Raw genomic sequence first — 16,782 nt, forward strand, 5'->3', positions numbered from 1 at the left:
GCTGATGGAAATGTTAGCCCTGAAGAAAGGGGACTGACTTACTCTTCTGGTTGAGATGTCTTATTGCCTCTTGCTTTTGGGGCTGGTGAGTTCATACAGTGGTTTAGGTCATTCTGGGTAACGTCACTCTCAGATGTGGCAATCGTAGCCTACCGCACGCTGTTATGCCATGGACACTTAGTTCTGCAGAATAATGACGGCTGCCTCAGCATGGCCAGCACGCAGCAGCTAATTGTTCCTGGGGCAGGAGCACTAATGTCTCTGGCACAAGGTGCTAAAAATGGTAACTTGAAAAGAGAAAAAGAAAAAGGAGGGGAAAGCAACCAACAGCAGAAAACTGGCACTGAGCTCACATCGGTAACTCAGACACTGATTCTGGCTACGTTCAGGGTGGTCTTGAGAAACAGTGGTAATTTCAGGTGAATGGCTTTATAGTAGTATTTAACCCCCATATACATTATTTGAAGTATGTCATGTTTAATAGAAATTTAAGAGTCAGATGGTCTTATGTGATCATTGACGGTCCGGTCCACGTACCTTCCCGTATAGGCACAGCAGGCTAACTCAGGCATGTAAATGCTACAAAGTGATCCGCTGCTGAGGCTACTCCTGTTTGTGCAGAGCTCGAATGAAGCCTAGGTGGGTTCTCTAATTTCATGTAATGAAACACATGAAGCAAAAGCTTTAGATTTAGCTGTTCCCCACAAAGATGTACGTGTGAGGAAGAGTCTGGTTGCACTGCCTCAGAGAGAAAAAAGGTGGTCTATTGATAAAGCCAGGAAACTGAAGCTATGATTTTGTGACAGAGAAAGATCTTCTAATGATATGGTGCCACTGAAATAAAACTATGAGTCACTTTTACTGAGGATGAACATACTAGTTACAATACTAGGAGTCACCCCACAGACCAGGAGCCCATGGTACTAGACACCATACAACATCACAAGGTAGTGCTGACCCTCTCCAAACAGCTTGAAAGCAGGCATCAGGTGTGGGTTTAAGAACAGAATTTCAGAACCACCGGGTTTGATGGCATTGGCCATAAATGGTCCCCAGCTGCCTCCAAGTGTGAATTAAGAGGTGACAAAGTGAGCACAGGCAAAATCCTGTCCAGGAGTCAGTCCCCTCCCACTGACTTCACTGGTGGCTATGCACACACAGAAACGGCTTCAGCCCGTATGGCCAGCCAGCTGCTGCTAGACCACCTTTTGGAAACTGCCAATACTGCTTAAGGACAGGCTCCAGCGAGTCTCTTAGGTGCCTGAGTCCCTATTGATTGCTGTGGGACTGTAGGCACCTAAATGTATTTCTCCGTTTGACCCAAAGCTCTCCTAATCCTCTCCTTGCCTTCTCTTTCAGGCAATCAAACAACTGGAACTGGCTTGCTTGTTTGGGGAGCATAAAGGTTCCCTAGGAAGCAAGGACACACAGACATGTTACTTAATTCTGGAATTTATTGATTACAAGATACAGAATCCCAAGCCAAATAGTTTGTAGGTCAGGTAGATTAGCTTGTAATCCTTACCAATTTCATTCCTGGTCTAGATTAAAGCTGTAAATATAACTTGAGCATTGCACACTCCTGCAAGCAAAGACTTCTCATAAGACTTAGGGACCGAGCCCATCAGTCTAGATATCAGTAAGAAAACCATTTGGAATTACATTTATATAGGTTAGCTTGGGTCGGTTTAATGGAAGTACTGCCATGCTACATGTTGGGTGGGCTCAATTTCAGCTGATTTAGCAATCTAAACATTTTGTGTAAGCTCCCTCTCTCATTGCTGAAGACAGGAAGGTACTTCAATGTTTCCTATAACAGGTGAGCTTGGTCAGTCACTGGAAGTGTGGATCTCTTACCTGGCGATTAACTGGGTAAGATCTGGCTGATTTCAACTTAGTTAACAGAGATTCCCACCAAAGAGATCAGCTGTAATTTGAGCTCTGCAGCTCTCCTGAGGTCAGGAGCTCACCATTGCATGACACCAACAGAGCTGGTGAACAGGTACCCTGAAAAGGAGTCTGTCCTTTAGGAAGAGCTATAATGCTGGAAAGCATAGAAACCAGGATCAATTGGTCTTTTGGAGTCTATCCATTGAATTCAGGAAGATGCCATCTCTACACCATTTTACAATCATCCCTCTGGAATGCAGAATACAGAGTAAAGGTTTCAAAATCGGATCCACAGTTGGGAACACGAATCTAAATCAATGTTATTCCTTTCCCCAAAATGGCAGTCATACAACAATTTTGACGGCTGGGGAAAAAGTAGCACTAAAGCAGTTTGTTCCCAACTGAAGAACTGGACCGATTTGTATTGCATAATAGAAGGGTTATTCTGAGGACTTTTAAATAAGTATGGATGATTGAGACCTAGCTGGAAATTAATTCCTTGATCAGCTCTTTCGTAAGTAAAGAAATTAGGTCTGTCAGTTGTTGGGTTGGATGAAAAACTGAGGTTTCACGACAGTGATAGCAGTTCTGGAGGCATGAAATGGAGTTCTACTGGAGGTTGTATCTGTGGGCTAGATCTGAAAGTCATAAATTGATCAGATTTTTGAGCAAATACCTTTTACAAGTAAAACAGGATGAATTTAATAACCCAGACTGGCAGGGCCTAAAATTATTTCAAAGGTAGCTTTGCATTTCATCAAATTTCTAAGACTGCTGTCCTTTCTTAACCAGCACCAGGCATCCCTCCCCAACTTGTCCCCAGTGTCGTCTCCTCTTACCAGAAACAGCAGCCTTATTGGGGAGTTTTCCTCCTTCCTTTAGAGGCAGGGTTGGAAAGGATCTGCTGAAATACAGTGTTCATCTGGTTGCCTTCTTCCTTGCTGCCTCCTTCAAACCTTGATCCTGTCCCTCCAGCCCCTCTCCAGCAGCAAAAGCAGAGTGCAGAAGTGACCTCCCGGTAGTGCCACAGTGCTGTACCAGGGTCTGAAATTCAGACTTCGGGCAAAGGGATGGCCCTGTATGTCTGCAAGAGACCTCTCCTAAGGAACCACGGAGCTGGGTGAAAAGGCGCAGGCTTGGCGTTTTTGTATTGCTGGAGGGAGAGAGTCAAGCAAGGTGATGGAAGGGGTTGGAGGGAAGAGGTCGGTCAGCTCTGCCCATCATACAAATTCTGGAAACATAAAATGAATGCTTGCTGGATTGAATAAATACATGTCTCGTCAGCATTAACAAAATACTTCAGTGTAGACAAACCCAGTCCCTCTGTCCACCCCCACCAAAGAAACCAAATAATAACAGAAATTATCCTGCACAGCATGAGGTTTCATTAGAATAAACAGTTTAATATCTATTTCTGCTCCTACTTAGTTGTGAGCCACTTTTCTCAGAGGTGAGTAATTGAGGAAGAGCTACTGGTAGTTTAGCAATAAGGTTTAATGAACTGAAAAATGATCTGTTTGTAGGAGGATTAATAGCTCTCTCCACATTAACCTCATGTGGGTTGGTTAGTGAAAAGAGAAAATATCTTATGGCACAGGCCTGCAGGTTTCAGTCTTCAGCTCTCGGGCTGAAGTCACTCCTGCCGTAGCCTGGCTTTCAGAGGAACATTGTCTAAGTCTGGCAGGCTAATGACCAAACCAGGTTTCTTCTCGGTGGTTTTTCTGTCTGAGCAATAAAGCATCGCTCTACTTTTCAGCTATCCGGAGAAGGCCTAGCCACATAAGTCACTGCATACCTGGGATTTTAGCTTCATTGTTGAAAATGGTATGTTTTATCAATGGGAAAACAAGTGCTTGTGAGCTACCCTGCCCTTAAAAACAAAATCCTGGAGGAGACCAGAGGTGTACATTATACCACGAGATAAACTCAGCAATGGTTGGACTCGATGATCTTAGAGGTCTTTTCCAACCTCAATGATTCTATGATTCTATGATTCTATGGCTGAAGCTGATGAAGTTGCCCTTATGGGGTTATTTCCAGGTAAAAGCTGTAGGTGCCTTGTCACCACTGCAGTGCCGCAAGGAGAATGATATCAGGCATTGGTGTGTGTTAAAGTTTACATCTCCACGTAGGCTTGGATTTACTGGCCAGTGGGGGAGAAGGCAGAAGGACGTAAAGAGAGTATTCCCCAGCATTAACACTGGTGGTGCAGGCTGTGGTCCCTGTTATGTATGGAGAGAGGTTGATATAATTTTTCAGCTCCCCAGGAAAAGTAGCTTTTGGAAATATGCATGTACAATTATTTTAGGAAAGCGTACGCCCTACAGAGGGCGTGTAGGAAGGGGTGGCATGACATGGCATGGCATGACAACTGGGACCTCCAGGTATTTGCTCTCCAGCATTAAATAGAGCTTTTTCTCATGCTTTTGCATGGACTGAAGTGATGGTGGCCTTCATTTCAATGCCTAGGGAATGTAAAAAGCCACCTCCATTGCAGGTTCATTAATACAAAAGAGAGAGATTAAATCTGGAAAGGGAACTGAATGACCTAGTTCTAGGCCTTGCATAATGAACACCTTTGATCTTTTATCTTCATGAAGAACTGACTTTTCTACAACACACGAAATAAAATAGTTGGTCTGGCAAGAGGGAAGAAATATGACAGTAGAAAAATGGGCATTAGAAGCATGGGCTTCAGCCCCACCAGTAAACCCAACAGTAAGTATCCAGTCAACATGCCTGGAAAAGCTGAGCCCACAATGACAGTCATCCAACAATCTCAGCTTTTGTCCATTTAACTGAAATCCAAATTCTATTTTAGAGTGATGGATGTAGAAAAACCACACATTAAAAAACTATTTTAGATTCCCTTGGTCCCTAAATATTCATTTCTATAAATAGTGGTGGCTGTGATGGTGGTCTGTTGCCACGTATCTTCAGCCTAATTCTGGCCTAATATTCATGCCAGTGTTTAGTGCAGTTTCCTTTCGTCATGGTTTAATTTCTGTAGCTTTGTGTTGTCAGTTATAGCTAAGTAAAATTAGGCTGCAATTTAATTATAACACAATCAGCAGTTCTGGTCAATTAGAATGAGATTAAGTGCCGTGCAAATCTGTTATGATAGAAAACAATGCTGAAATAAGCACTTGGAGTCTCTAGTTAAAGGACACTGCTGTGCCTGTGCAGTCCCATCCAGGCAGTTTAAATTCAGCATATGTGAGATATAGGCATGTGCCTTCCCTGCCATTTGCCAAGATATGGGGTACCTGAGCCCATTTCTCCTCTTTGCCAAAGCCAAGGGTTTTGTAGTCCACCATCCTTGGTGGCTGTACCAGATGAAATTTTCTTCTGCCCCCTCCAAATCTGCCTGGTGAGCGGAGGCCGGGGTTTCTCCCCAGTGTTGCCCCATGGATTGTGTAACCTGCAGCCCGCTGGACAGCCCAGGCCAGCAAGGGGTGGGTGCCACACGGCCGTGGCAATAACCCCCCCAACCTCCTCCCATGGGATCGTCAGGCATGAGACCTCCCCTGGGGGCTGGGACAGGGCAGCAAGGTCGGTGGCAGGCAGTACTGCCAGCTGGACTCCCCAAAACAGCCACCCACGCGCTAGCCTAGAGCTGAGCATCTCCCAGCCCCTCTCCTGGATGCTCCTTAGTGCTGTAAGAAACATCAGCTGCTGGATCCAGAAAGTACCAAAAATGACCCCCAGACTCTGGTGCCTCAGCAAATGCAGTTGGTGCATTTGCCCCAGCTGTACTAAGCTGGTGGTCACACGCGACACAGGCGTTTGTGGGACCATTGGGCTGCAGGGTGACGCTGTGAAGAGCTGAGTGGGATTTGCCTGGGAAAGTCCTGCGATGGGGCAGGTAATTTGCGATGAACCAGGTGTCCTGCTGTGGATAAGTAGGTTCAGGAGAATCAAATGATCTAATGGCATGAGTGTAATATACAGTACCAGCAGGAGATTATGCAGTCTGGCAGTAAAAACTATACTTTTCAGGGGCTCATTCAGGTAGAAATGGGATTAAGCCAGATCACAGTGGGGGGACCTGTTTAGGGAGGAGGACTTATCTCACAGACCTGCCACTGCTCACAGGTCACCATGAAGCACCCTGCAAAACTGGAAATTGTAAGCACACCAAAGCAATTACCTAAGAGACCTTCACAGACTAATTGCTCAACCAAGATCATTTTAATTAGGCCTCTCGTAAAACTACCTGGAAGAACCGTGAAGATATTTTAAAGTGGTCACTGACTACTGGTGGTAATTTGCTGAAGATGCAAGGTGTAGCTCGTGAAGGTCCTCAGACTTCACATGGCAGGGTTCCTGGTGCAGGCACCTCTGGAGCTGTAGGGGCTTTGAAATTTCCCTGTAGCACTGTATAAAAGAGATGCTTATCGAATTGCTCTCATAGTTGCGAAGTATGATGATAGCTGATCCAGAGACGTTACTGTAGGGCCCACTGGTTGAAGCTTTACTGAGACTTTGAAAAACAGAAGCACTCAAACAAGAGAAGAGCAAATGCATCACATGCTCTGCTTTGTAAGTGGGGAAGGGCTTCTGAGCAAATAAAAAAAAAATCTTTTAATATCATGTAAGCCATTTGTTCACTTAGCCACAGCAGAGCTAACAAAACCAAATGTTGTCAACTCACAGTTTAATTGCAATGCTGGTAAGCCTTGTGGTGCCTCTTGGGTTTTTTTGTTTTGTTTTGTTTTGTTTGGGGTTTTTTTGAAGTCAAAACAGCTTGTAAAAGCAAATGAGTATAGGAGATTTTGTTTCGTTTACCTGTTTTTGCTTTGAAATAAGTGTTTTAGTCCTTCTGCTTGAATGAGTGAATTCTTGAATGACTTTAAATTCCTTGCCCGAGAGCCTGGCAGAGCCTATTTGAAAGGTCCAGCCGGGCAAGGGCTTCCAGGTGGTTGTTGTGAGTGGGGAGGTTTTGCTCAGCCCAGACAATGTAATCTAGTCTCCTAAGTGCCTGATGAGGATCTCAAGGCAGGCTAACTTAAGGTTTGTTGTAGGGATTGGGAAGTTTAGAGGTACCTCATATAACTGAACCCGTTTCACTGCAAAAACATCCCCCGGCAGAAGGGTTACACAGCTGTTTCCAAAGGGTTTTCATACAGGTTTTGTGTGTCCACTCAGCTCTGGCAGTTCGTTTTCTGTATACTTCAGCATAAATTTTAATTCATCTGTCCATGTTTAGGACAGCATTTGCTGATAAAGAACAAAAGCAGAGAGAGGCAGTGGAACACTAAGATGCTGCTGTTTTCTAGCAAAGAAAGCCCTGCAAGTTTGTTACCAATGCATTCATGATTTTTTCAGGGTTGAGAAAAGGCTTTAGCTGTCTGTCCCTCAGTGAATTCGATGGGAATGAGAGAACTCTCAACCTTTGCAAATCAAGCCTTGAAGCCTTTCCAAATACTCTGAACCTGGCTTTTCACAGGAGGCTGCTCAGACAATGCAGTTATGGAAACCCACTTCTAATCCTGCCAAGAAGTCCTGTAGTGGGTAGCCAGAACAACCAGATGTGATACGGTCGGTGCAGTGTCCCTTGGGAAACACAGGTGGTTGACACAAACCAGGGACTTGCAGGCTCGACTGACCTGTGCCGTGGGGCCCTGGAGGCCTCTGTGACAAGTCTCTGCTCAACACCAGTTTCAGTGTGGAACAGGGTGAGGTTTGTGTGAGCCTACAAATAAATGAGGCACACAACTATTGTCAGTAATCACTCTACATTATATATATATGGACGTTAAAAATTCAGTGTCGGCTCTCATGTTGGAGAGCTCCAGAATGAACATATGCATCTTCTACTTTTGTTCAGCCAAGCAGATTTTTAACTCACATGAAATCTCTTAGGAGAAATCTCTGAATTTAACACACTCTTTTCTATCCCTGAGGTGCTGGTGTTTGTGGTTTAGGGTGTTTGTGATGTTATGATGTTTCCCTCAAGTACCCATTTAAAACATCTTCAAGTGGAAATGAGTTTCCTGTGTTACTACTCTCGCTAGTTTCAAGCAGTGGTTTCAAGTACAAGTCTTCCTTTCTCAGGTAGACCCGTCTCTGTAGAGCAGAAAGCTGTATCGATATCCTTACATACTGCAACAGGCCAGCTAGGATAAGTAAGAGTGCATCTGTGGGAACGAACTAACCATTAAATTTTAATGTTACCTAAAGATGTTAAGAACAGCAGGAAGCAAAAATAATGACAATTATTTTTGACAAATAATGACATCATAGCTGTCCTGGCATTGTTTTACATAATTAGGATTACTGTTACCTATACTTCAGGTGTCCCTTTTGTGCTAATGGGACTCTTTCTGATAACAACTGCACATTATGGGCAATGTAAGCAGAGAATAAGAGCTAGTCCCTGCTCTGAAGTCCTTCCAGTATTATTGGATATAGGAAAAGAAGGGGTTGAGAGGAAGGCATGCAACTTACAGGCAGAAGGTTGGGAAATGAGCCACTAAAAATGGAACTACTTAAGATGAAGGACTGACTTACTTACGCTGAGGTCTCTCTAGCTTCCTCCAGTGTTTTCCTTTTAAGTCCATATTATCATGGCAGGCATTTAAAAATACATGCACTCAATAGAAAGACTGTACAGGCCTTCCATCCAGGAGTAGGGCTGAGACAAAGATGTCTTCTCTTGTTTAGATGTGTACAACAGGTACTCAGTGCATTTTGATATAGATAGCTCTAAGTGGCTCTTTCCAAAGGGTTATAACAGAGCATATATTTAGGAGGCCACATTGATTCATTACCAGCTTCCAGTGAGATAATGTATGAAGTGAACATGAAAATCAATAAGACAAACAAAATGAAAGAGCTTGAGATAAGCAGGGGAAGATGGAAGAAATCAATGATGTCAGCCAGCAACTATGATGATGAAACAGAGTCCATAAGAGATCATATTAAATTTGTAAGTCACATATTTCAAATACCAGTCCGTAACATCACCTAGACAATAACTGTAACAGGGATTGGCATCAGTATATTCACGTATTCATGTAAGTGCGGTGAAGTTCTTCAGATTCCTAATGAACTTCTCCTCCTACAAACTATCACAGTAAGTTCATGGCCGTGCCAGGATGTGTTTTCCCGAATAACCTTTATATGTTTAGTATAGGGAGATTTATTGATATAAGATCAAATATTAACCTGCATTTCATAACCTGGAAAAAATAAGCCACATTAGGAATAAAGACATTGACTATTACCCTATTGCTGGCTGTGGGTGTGCACAGATACATAAATAAATAGATAACACAGCAAGGTCCTCTGATCAAAACCGATTATTAATCTCATTCAGGCCACTTGCTCAGACATTTTGGCTAGATTGTATAGCGTTGACAGGAAAGCTGCCTGAATGTTTTTTCTCCACTTCTTTTGCATGTTTCTCACTTTTATTCTACTGTGGCAGTGTACAGCTTGGCACTGTGAGAGCATGAAGGCTCTTATTTATTTTCCCACTCAGGACTGTATCATACAGTATATTATCAACACCCGATATTAAATGCATAATGTGGATTGTATTTTTCCCAGTATTTCCTCACTGACCATAGGGTCTCCCTCTCGTTCAAGCTCTTTTTGGGCCATGCCATTGCAATGCCTTTCAAGAGCATCCTTTCACTACTATGCTATTAGAATTTATTAAATTCTGTTGGCATTTTGAAACCTCTCTTTAAATACTCTCCGGACAAATGAGACATAGTCAGACCATGGTTGAGCTAAGCTCAAGAATGTATGATGTGAAGGCAGACAGTGTATTACCATTAAAAAAAAAAAGGTATTTTTTCAGGAGGCAGCAAAGGTCTGTTCCACAGCTCAGTGAAACAGCCTAGCTGCTAAAGCCAGTGCAACCCTTGCACCAGCTGCCCCGGATGCCTGCAGCTCTAGGGCTGAGATGATTTATTAGCACTGTAAAGAAGTTGGAGACCTTTGCCTACTTGGAGGTATTTGCTAATGAAGGGGAAATCCTGAGGATATCATCGTTTTCTGCAGAGGACTGCCACTGATTTTTTTTTTTTTTTTTTTTTTGCTAGCTTTTTACAATTTCTCAAATAAGAGTTCAGCCCTCATTTCTTCTGATTTCTCCTTACTCATCGTCATCATCATTAGTCCTTTGTAATCTTTGTCAGCCACTCCAAGCTAGGGTTCAACAGCTGAAACTAGTGAAATGTCCTAAAAACCTAGGGGTTGTCTTCCTAGAGCCTTGCAGCAGCAGAAAAACTGAATTCCTCATGTGTATTATTTTCTTCTCCTGAAGTCTGCAACTGCACAGGTTACACCTGATTTATTTCTAATATCACTTGCTGTTAGTATTTTTCCCTCCCATTGGAATATAGCTGGCATTTCCCCCCCTGAAATGTATTAGCTTGTATTTTTCTACACTGAGCAATATTTTAGTGCCTAGACGTAACATTGCTATAACAGGCCTCCTCTGTGTTGCCTTCGCTCCAAGCATCAGAGAAACAAGTGCTTGTTTATGCTGAGGTTCCCATCTGGAGGTGCACCCAAATCTTCTTTGAAGCTTGCCTTTTGAAACTCAACAGAGTCTAGCTGCAGTAGGCTAGTGACTCTTTAGCAAAGACTGAGGTGGCCTTTTTTTGCGTTCATAACGTGAAGTACTGGAAGATACACTCGTCTTTGTGCATCTCTTGTGTTGCTCTATTCTTCATTTACTTACTGTTTACATGCTTACAACTCATTAACTTTCTAATGAAAAGAAAGACATCCTTGAAACATTGTACTTTTGTTTTTTTCTGGGGCAGGTTTGTCAAGCTTCCGTACGTTCCCAGCTTGTCTCTTGGGGGAGTCTAAATGTAAGATGTAGTCTGGTGATGTAACCGAACTCAGAACACAAAAATGGAATTTGTGGCCTTAAATGTACAGCTACCAGAGATCATGTTTCCAAATGCAACTTCTTAGTTTTCAGAAAAATACACAAAAGTATACTCCAGCTGGATTTTGTTTTTCAATGAGAGGTCAGAAATTTTGACAGAATACACTTTATGAAAACTTTGCACTGCATAATAACCTTTGTGAATAATTGGATTGTACTTTAAACCAAAGTTTTTCGATGAAAAATTTTCAGAGACGCAGTTTTCATTTGCAAGTAGGTTTATTTTAGTGAGGGTATTTTTGAGGAATTCATTACCTTTGACACCTTTTCCATTTGTATTAGAATGCTCTTTCTGTGTGTCCAATATTAACTACAGTATTTCCAAACATCATCAGCAAATTGTCTTCCTGTAGTCATAGACAGATTAAAATTGCCTTTTTGTTATGTAGATGTAAAAATAACGATTTACCTAAGCCAGAGGAAAGCATCAACCATTCCAAATAGCTCTTTTAAATAATTTTTCCTTCCTCCATTGCCTGAATAATGCAGTTCCTCACATTTCCACTGCTGTAAACCAGCTGCATCCAAATGTAACTGCATTAATTTCAGCTGCATTACTTTGACGTGGTGCAACCCAACGATGGGACAGCACTTGCACTGTGAGACATGAAGAAAAAGTTGGGAGCACTTCCACTAGCAAATGCACTCATTTGGCAGCAGAGCTGAGCCATGGCATTTACAGGAAAGTTAAAGAGAGAAAAAGAGCTCTTCTTTGGAGAAGGTGTATCTTTGTATACGTGTCTTGACTAAAGTCGTCTCATGGTGACGTTTGTAACTCTAACCATGCTAGATTTAGTATGAGAAGACCATGTGAAAGCCAGCTAATCTTGCCTTTGTCTTCCTTGGGGTCTGTATAGTCTCAATGTATTTTAGGCAATTGTCTGAAAGTAAGAGGAATGAAAACTTTGCCTTTCTGTTCTATGCACCATATTTGTGATTCGCTATTTGCAGTCTCCCATCTCATGCTGGAAATTTTCAGGAAAAGAGCCAAGTCACAAACCAGCCCTTATTTCTATCACCGCAAAAGCAAGACATCACTCGCTTCCTTCTACCTCACCTCTGCATCACACACTGGAGACTGAGCGGATGGCAGGAATGAGTCAGTGTTCCCAGCTCTGCAAAAATCATCCTTTCAAGAATAACTTTTGAGTGTGAATCTCCTTTCAGCTACTGTCAGAAAATAATGCATTGGCCTTAAAATAACTCATCTCTCAACCTATCCCCATGCACACATGTGGTCTGCAGTCCCCTACGTCTTGCTGGGGTTTACGATACTGCAAGGAGAGCTGTGACATGGCAGAGCCAAGAGCCCCAGGGCTTTTAGGCCAACCAGCAGGACTAAACAGAGGTAGAGATGGAAGCAGCAGCATCCAAAGTCTGATGTGTCCATGAAGCTCAGAAAAGCCTTTGTTTGTGGCTTTGTTGCTTGCCAGAAAGCCCTTGTTGTAAGTATCTGACTCTGGAGGGAGTGTCTCTAGTATTTTGACAAAATAATATTTCCTGTCTGCTACTCCTTAATCCAGAATCACCCAGGGTATTTTTTTACAGGGTAGAACAGGAGCTTCTCTAAGTCCCACAGAGGCCAAATGACTGAAAGGTAATTTTCTTTCATTCTCCTTCCAGAGATGTAGTGTTTTCACTTATCAAAAACATACATTTGTTCATAAATTTAATTTCAAATGGTACAGAGAAGAGCTTTCTCTGAGGCTTCTTCTCAGCAGAGCAGCAGAGGCCCCACTAGTCAAGATTAGGACCATGAATCATAATTTTTTTTCTCCTTTGATACAGATGCAACATATTTTATGCCTTCAGGTTCTGGGGCCTGTTCTGTTCTTTCTGTACTCACAGGCTTTCCCGTGGTGTGACAGGCTGTGCAAACACCTTGTGCTTCGGGTGTGCAGCACTTCACAGCTACCATTGGTGATGGGGAAGGAGGCAAGTGTCCCCTTACTGGTTTCAGGCTAAAGGAAATTGCCTGCTGCAGTACAAATGGGCACCACTTTGTTAACTGTGATGGACCCAGGTTGTTTTACACCAGTAAAGAAATTAGAAACCAAGGACAAAGCAGCGTTAGGAAAAGAGGAGGGGGAAGGAATCACTCCTGTTGTGCCCATAACGCAATCGGGTTTAGCACTCTGTTTACATGGGGGCACCCTACTCTTACCAGCTTAACTGGAAACCAGAAGACTCCAGAGCTGTTTTATCAGCTCTACGATGTTTGCAACTCCTTGGGGGCTCTTCATCACACAAAAGTCCTGCTGCCTTTTCAAGCACCTCTGTGTGCTTTCTGGCATGTCCTAGGCAATCACAAGGGTCCAGCACTTCAGCATCCATAAGCTTCCCCACCTTTTCATTCAAGGCAGCTTTAGGCAGCAATGTGCATTTCCTACAATTCTTTGTTTGTCCTACCTTGTGCTTCATTTTATAGTAATATGGTTTTTTAAATACTCTCTTTTGGAAGATTTTTTTTGTAATTTTTGCCTCTTTTTTTTTTCCCAGAAGAGGAAAGGAAGGCTGGAAACCGCAATGATAGGAAAGAAGGCAAGAAAATGAAGACAGAGATACACAGGAGTCATTTAGGAGGGAAGTGTCACACAATTTTATTAGTAAAAATGGGGAGGAATAAGGAGGAAGATAGGAAGGGCATTGTTGAGACATACCTTGGAAGTGGTGTCAAACATGATGTAAATACTGTTGTCCGGTCCCTGGTGAAAAGAGGATGTCTATCCTTCAGCTGAGCCCCCCCCGCTGGTTCATCCCACTTGCCATCCCACGGGGGGGAGGCAAAGGCTTGGCAACAAGTGCACCAGCCCTGCGGTTTGCCCCAAGCCCTGCTGTTCACTGCTAGTGGATGCACTTGTTGCTTCAGAGGAGAATTAAAGCAGGTCCCTCACATGGCAATAATCCTGTGTCCCCCAGGCTCACATTCATATCCTGCTCAGCAGCTTTGCCGGTGGTGCAGCTTCTGTGGGGCCACGCCGCTGCAGGTGGCCTGTTATACCGGCTGAATGGCTCTTTTGCATCAGCACAGCAATGCAGAGCACACAGAGTACACTGCCGGAAGCGGATTAGAAAATTTTTGGCACCTGACTCTCATACCTAAAATCATTTCTGTTTGGAAAATAAAGCTCTGCTGAATCCATACATTCTGTGGGCAAACCTGTATCCTTCTACAGAGAACTGCATTGTATATACAATATACTAAGACACTCTGATCAGGTATAATTTAGTTGCTACTACAATAGAGCTATGCGCAGGCTATCCCCCTCTTTCCATGAAATATCAGCCAGTGAGGCGGTGGAGCAGGGTAAAATTCCCTCTGCCCAGCCTAATCTCAGTGGTACCCCTTGTGCATCAGGTCCACTTAGGCAAGTTTGAGAAATGCTGTGGTGCCTCTTCTGGCCTTTTGTGCTGCTTGGTGAGAGTCCAAAAATTGTATTCAGGCAAATCTCCTGTAAAGACAATACCCCCTCCTAAGAAGCCCTAGAAAATAAATGCTGTTCTGAAAAGAAATAATGTATGTTATTTCAAAGATGCCATTGTTCTTAATTTTTCTTTCTCTTTGTGAAATAGTCTCTTATTTTCCAAAGAGGAAATACAGTCCTTAAATTAGATCTCACAAGGATGCTGGCTCCAGAATTGTGAAAATTAATACACAAGCAATTAAATTTGAAAACAAAAAAAACCCCGAACAATGGAGCAGGAAAGAAGTCACTGATATTAAACTCAGTTATGCAAATTAGGTCATAAACTCTCAGCCAAATTTAGGAAATTTTTTTATCTTTAATTCACTTCACTATGCCATCAGCATCCTTCTTGCCCATTTTCCCCCCAGGATAAAAGCCCATCATTAAATAATGGATGCATAAACTCCTCTTTCTATTTCTGCCTCTAAATAAAACTCTTTATAGCAAATTATGAAGGGGCGCAAGAATTGAAGATGAAAAGAAACTACAGCGATGGTAAGTGACAAACAAAGCCAGGGCTTGACAGATTAATTTCATTCTCTGAATTACACTGATATTATTTGCAGGATCAGTGTATGCATCTTTGTTTTAGACTGAAGAGTCCTACACATAGAGAAAGGGGTAAAAAAAGGAGTTTGCATTTGGCATGAAGTACACTGGGTTTTGATTTACTTGCCTTTTATAAACAGCTGGAGTCTTGCAGTACTAGCCTGCAGAATCAGTAAAGCTATCACTGTGCTATTAACAGACAAGCCCTCTGAAGCTACCCCATCCACAGAAAAATATGGCCACCAAGGAGCAACAAGACACAGTGGCCTTCAGAGAACACAGCAAAATTTGTTGTATGAAATCAAGGGAGAACTGCAGCTTCTCAGGGTGGCTGGTGGGCTATGAAATTTTTACTTCAGGGATATTAACATTGTGTACCTTTCTTTATCTACCCAAAACAGTTTGAGTGATCAATATGCATGTGACAGCCTGGGCTGTGCTGCTGCGGGAGGTAATGCTCAGCACTGGGATCGCCCTGCTCTGAGCGGACCTCCATGGCTCCCAGGCAAGGTGTTCCCTTCTCCGCAGGGCAGAGACTCCAACAGTGTCAGTGATTGGTATGAAACAAAATCCTGGCCCATATAGATGTTCACAATCATCTAGGAAGTATATCTACAGCTGTTAGTGTAGCTAGCCAGTTAGAAATGTTGAAGGGCAAAGTCAAGTAGCTATAAATTAGAAAAAGCTACAAAAACTTCTGTTGTAATCTTCATTCAGTTTGTCTTGGATATGTGTTATGACATAACCAGATCTTTGGCATTATGTGTAATGGGCTCAGCACCTTTTTTTTTTACAGCCATCTCATTCACGGGAAGGTGGTGGTGGAGAAAGGGAATTGCTGTCTCTTTGGCAATAGTGCACTAGTCCGAGCAGAGCTATAGCTGTTCATTTTGTCCCCAGGAAGATCTCTATACATCTCAGCAGCTCAGCTGTAATTAAAAGTAGTAATTGATAGATGATTAAAGGCTGTATCATAAAAAGCTACTTGACCCTACTACTATTGGTTATTAGATTACCAAAGATAAGCAGGCACTTTCCAATAAGACTCTTCTCCTCTTCCAGATTATTCCTGACAGCTCCTGTAATGAAAATGTCAAGATATCTCTGTCCAATGCCTTTGAATTAAGAAGGCACATGATCATGTTTTGCAAATTGTTACCAAATTACACTCATCAAAGGGGTATTTTACTCCACTGATTGTTTCCCTCACAGTAATACATAACAAAAAGCCTAGAGATGGATGTACTTGTGCAGCAGCATTTCTGTCATGTTGTCAAATTCCATTAATCTTCCTGTGGCTCATCTGTGCTTCTAAAATACCTGCAGTATCACTTACATATCTGTACTATTATATATTATACTTCTCTAACACATGTTAACTGTGCAAGCTGTAGACCTTGACAGTGGCATTAGAATTACAGGCCCTTCGTAGGGGGGCTGAAGGCTCTATTGCCATTCATTATACAAAGGGATTAATTAAACAACTGCTGAAAGAAATGGTTTAGGAGCCTCTTCAAAATGACTGAATGTAGGGAGTCCTGCATTAACAACAGACTGATTCTGGAAGACCAGAACAATACCAGGATTTTTTTTTTGTTTTCCATTTCTAAGCACAGCGTTGCCAATTCATAACATTTTCACAGCCTGTTTTATGACATACATACACAGATAGAAACATAGATGCATAACAAAATATATATCTCTATATCGTGTGAGATAGCTATATAGATTATATAAAAATCTCACAAAAATATGTGTAGATATAGATATTAATTAAAGCCCTACTTCGGTGTCTGAGAATTTTATGGACATTTCAATTTTCTTATTAAAAATATTTCTGGCCCTTGAGGTCAGGAAAAGAACCCAAACACTCTTTCTCTGTCCACAAAAAATAAAAAAGGGGAAACAGAATACAAATAAAAGAATAAAATTTCCTTCTTTTCCTTTTCATATCTCATGATC

Source organism: Aptenodytes patagonicus, chromosome 2 (assembly GCF_965638725.1).
Source record: "Aptenodytes patagonicus chromosome 2, bAptPat1.pri.cur, whole genome shotgun sequence".
NCBI lineage: Eukaryota > Metazoa > Chordata > Aves > Sphenisciformes > Spheniscidae > Aptenodytes > Aptenodytes patagonicus.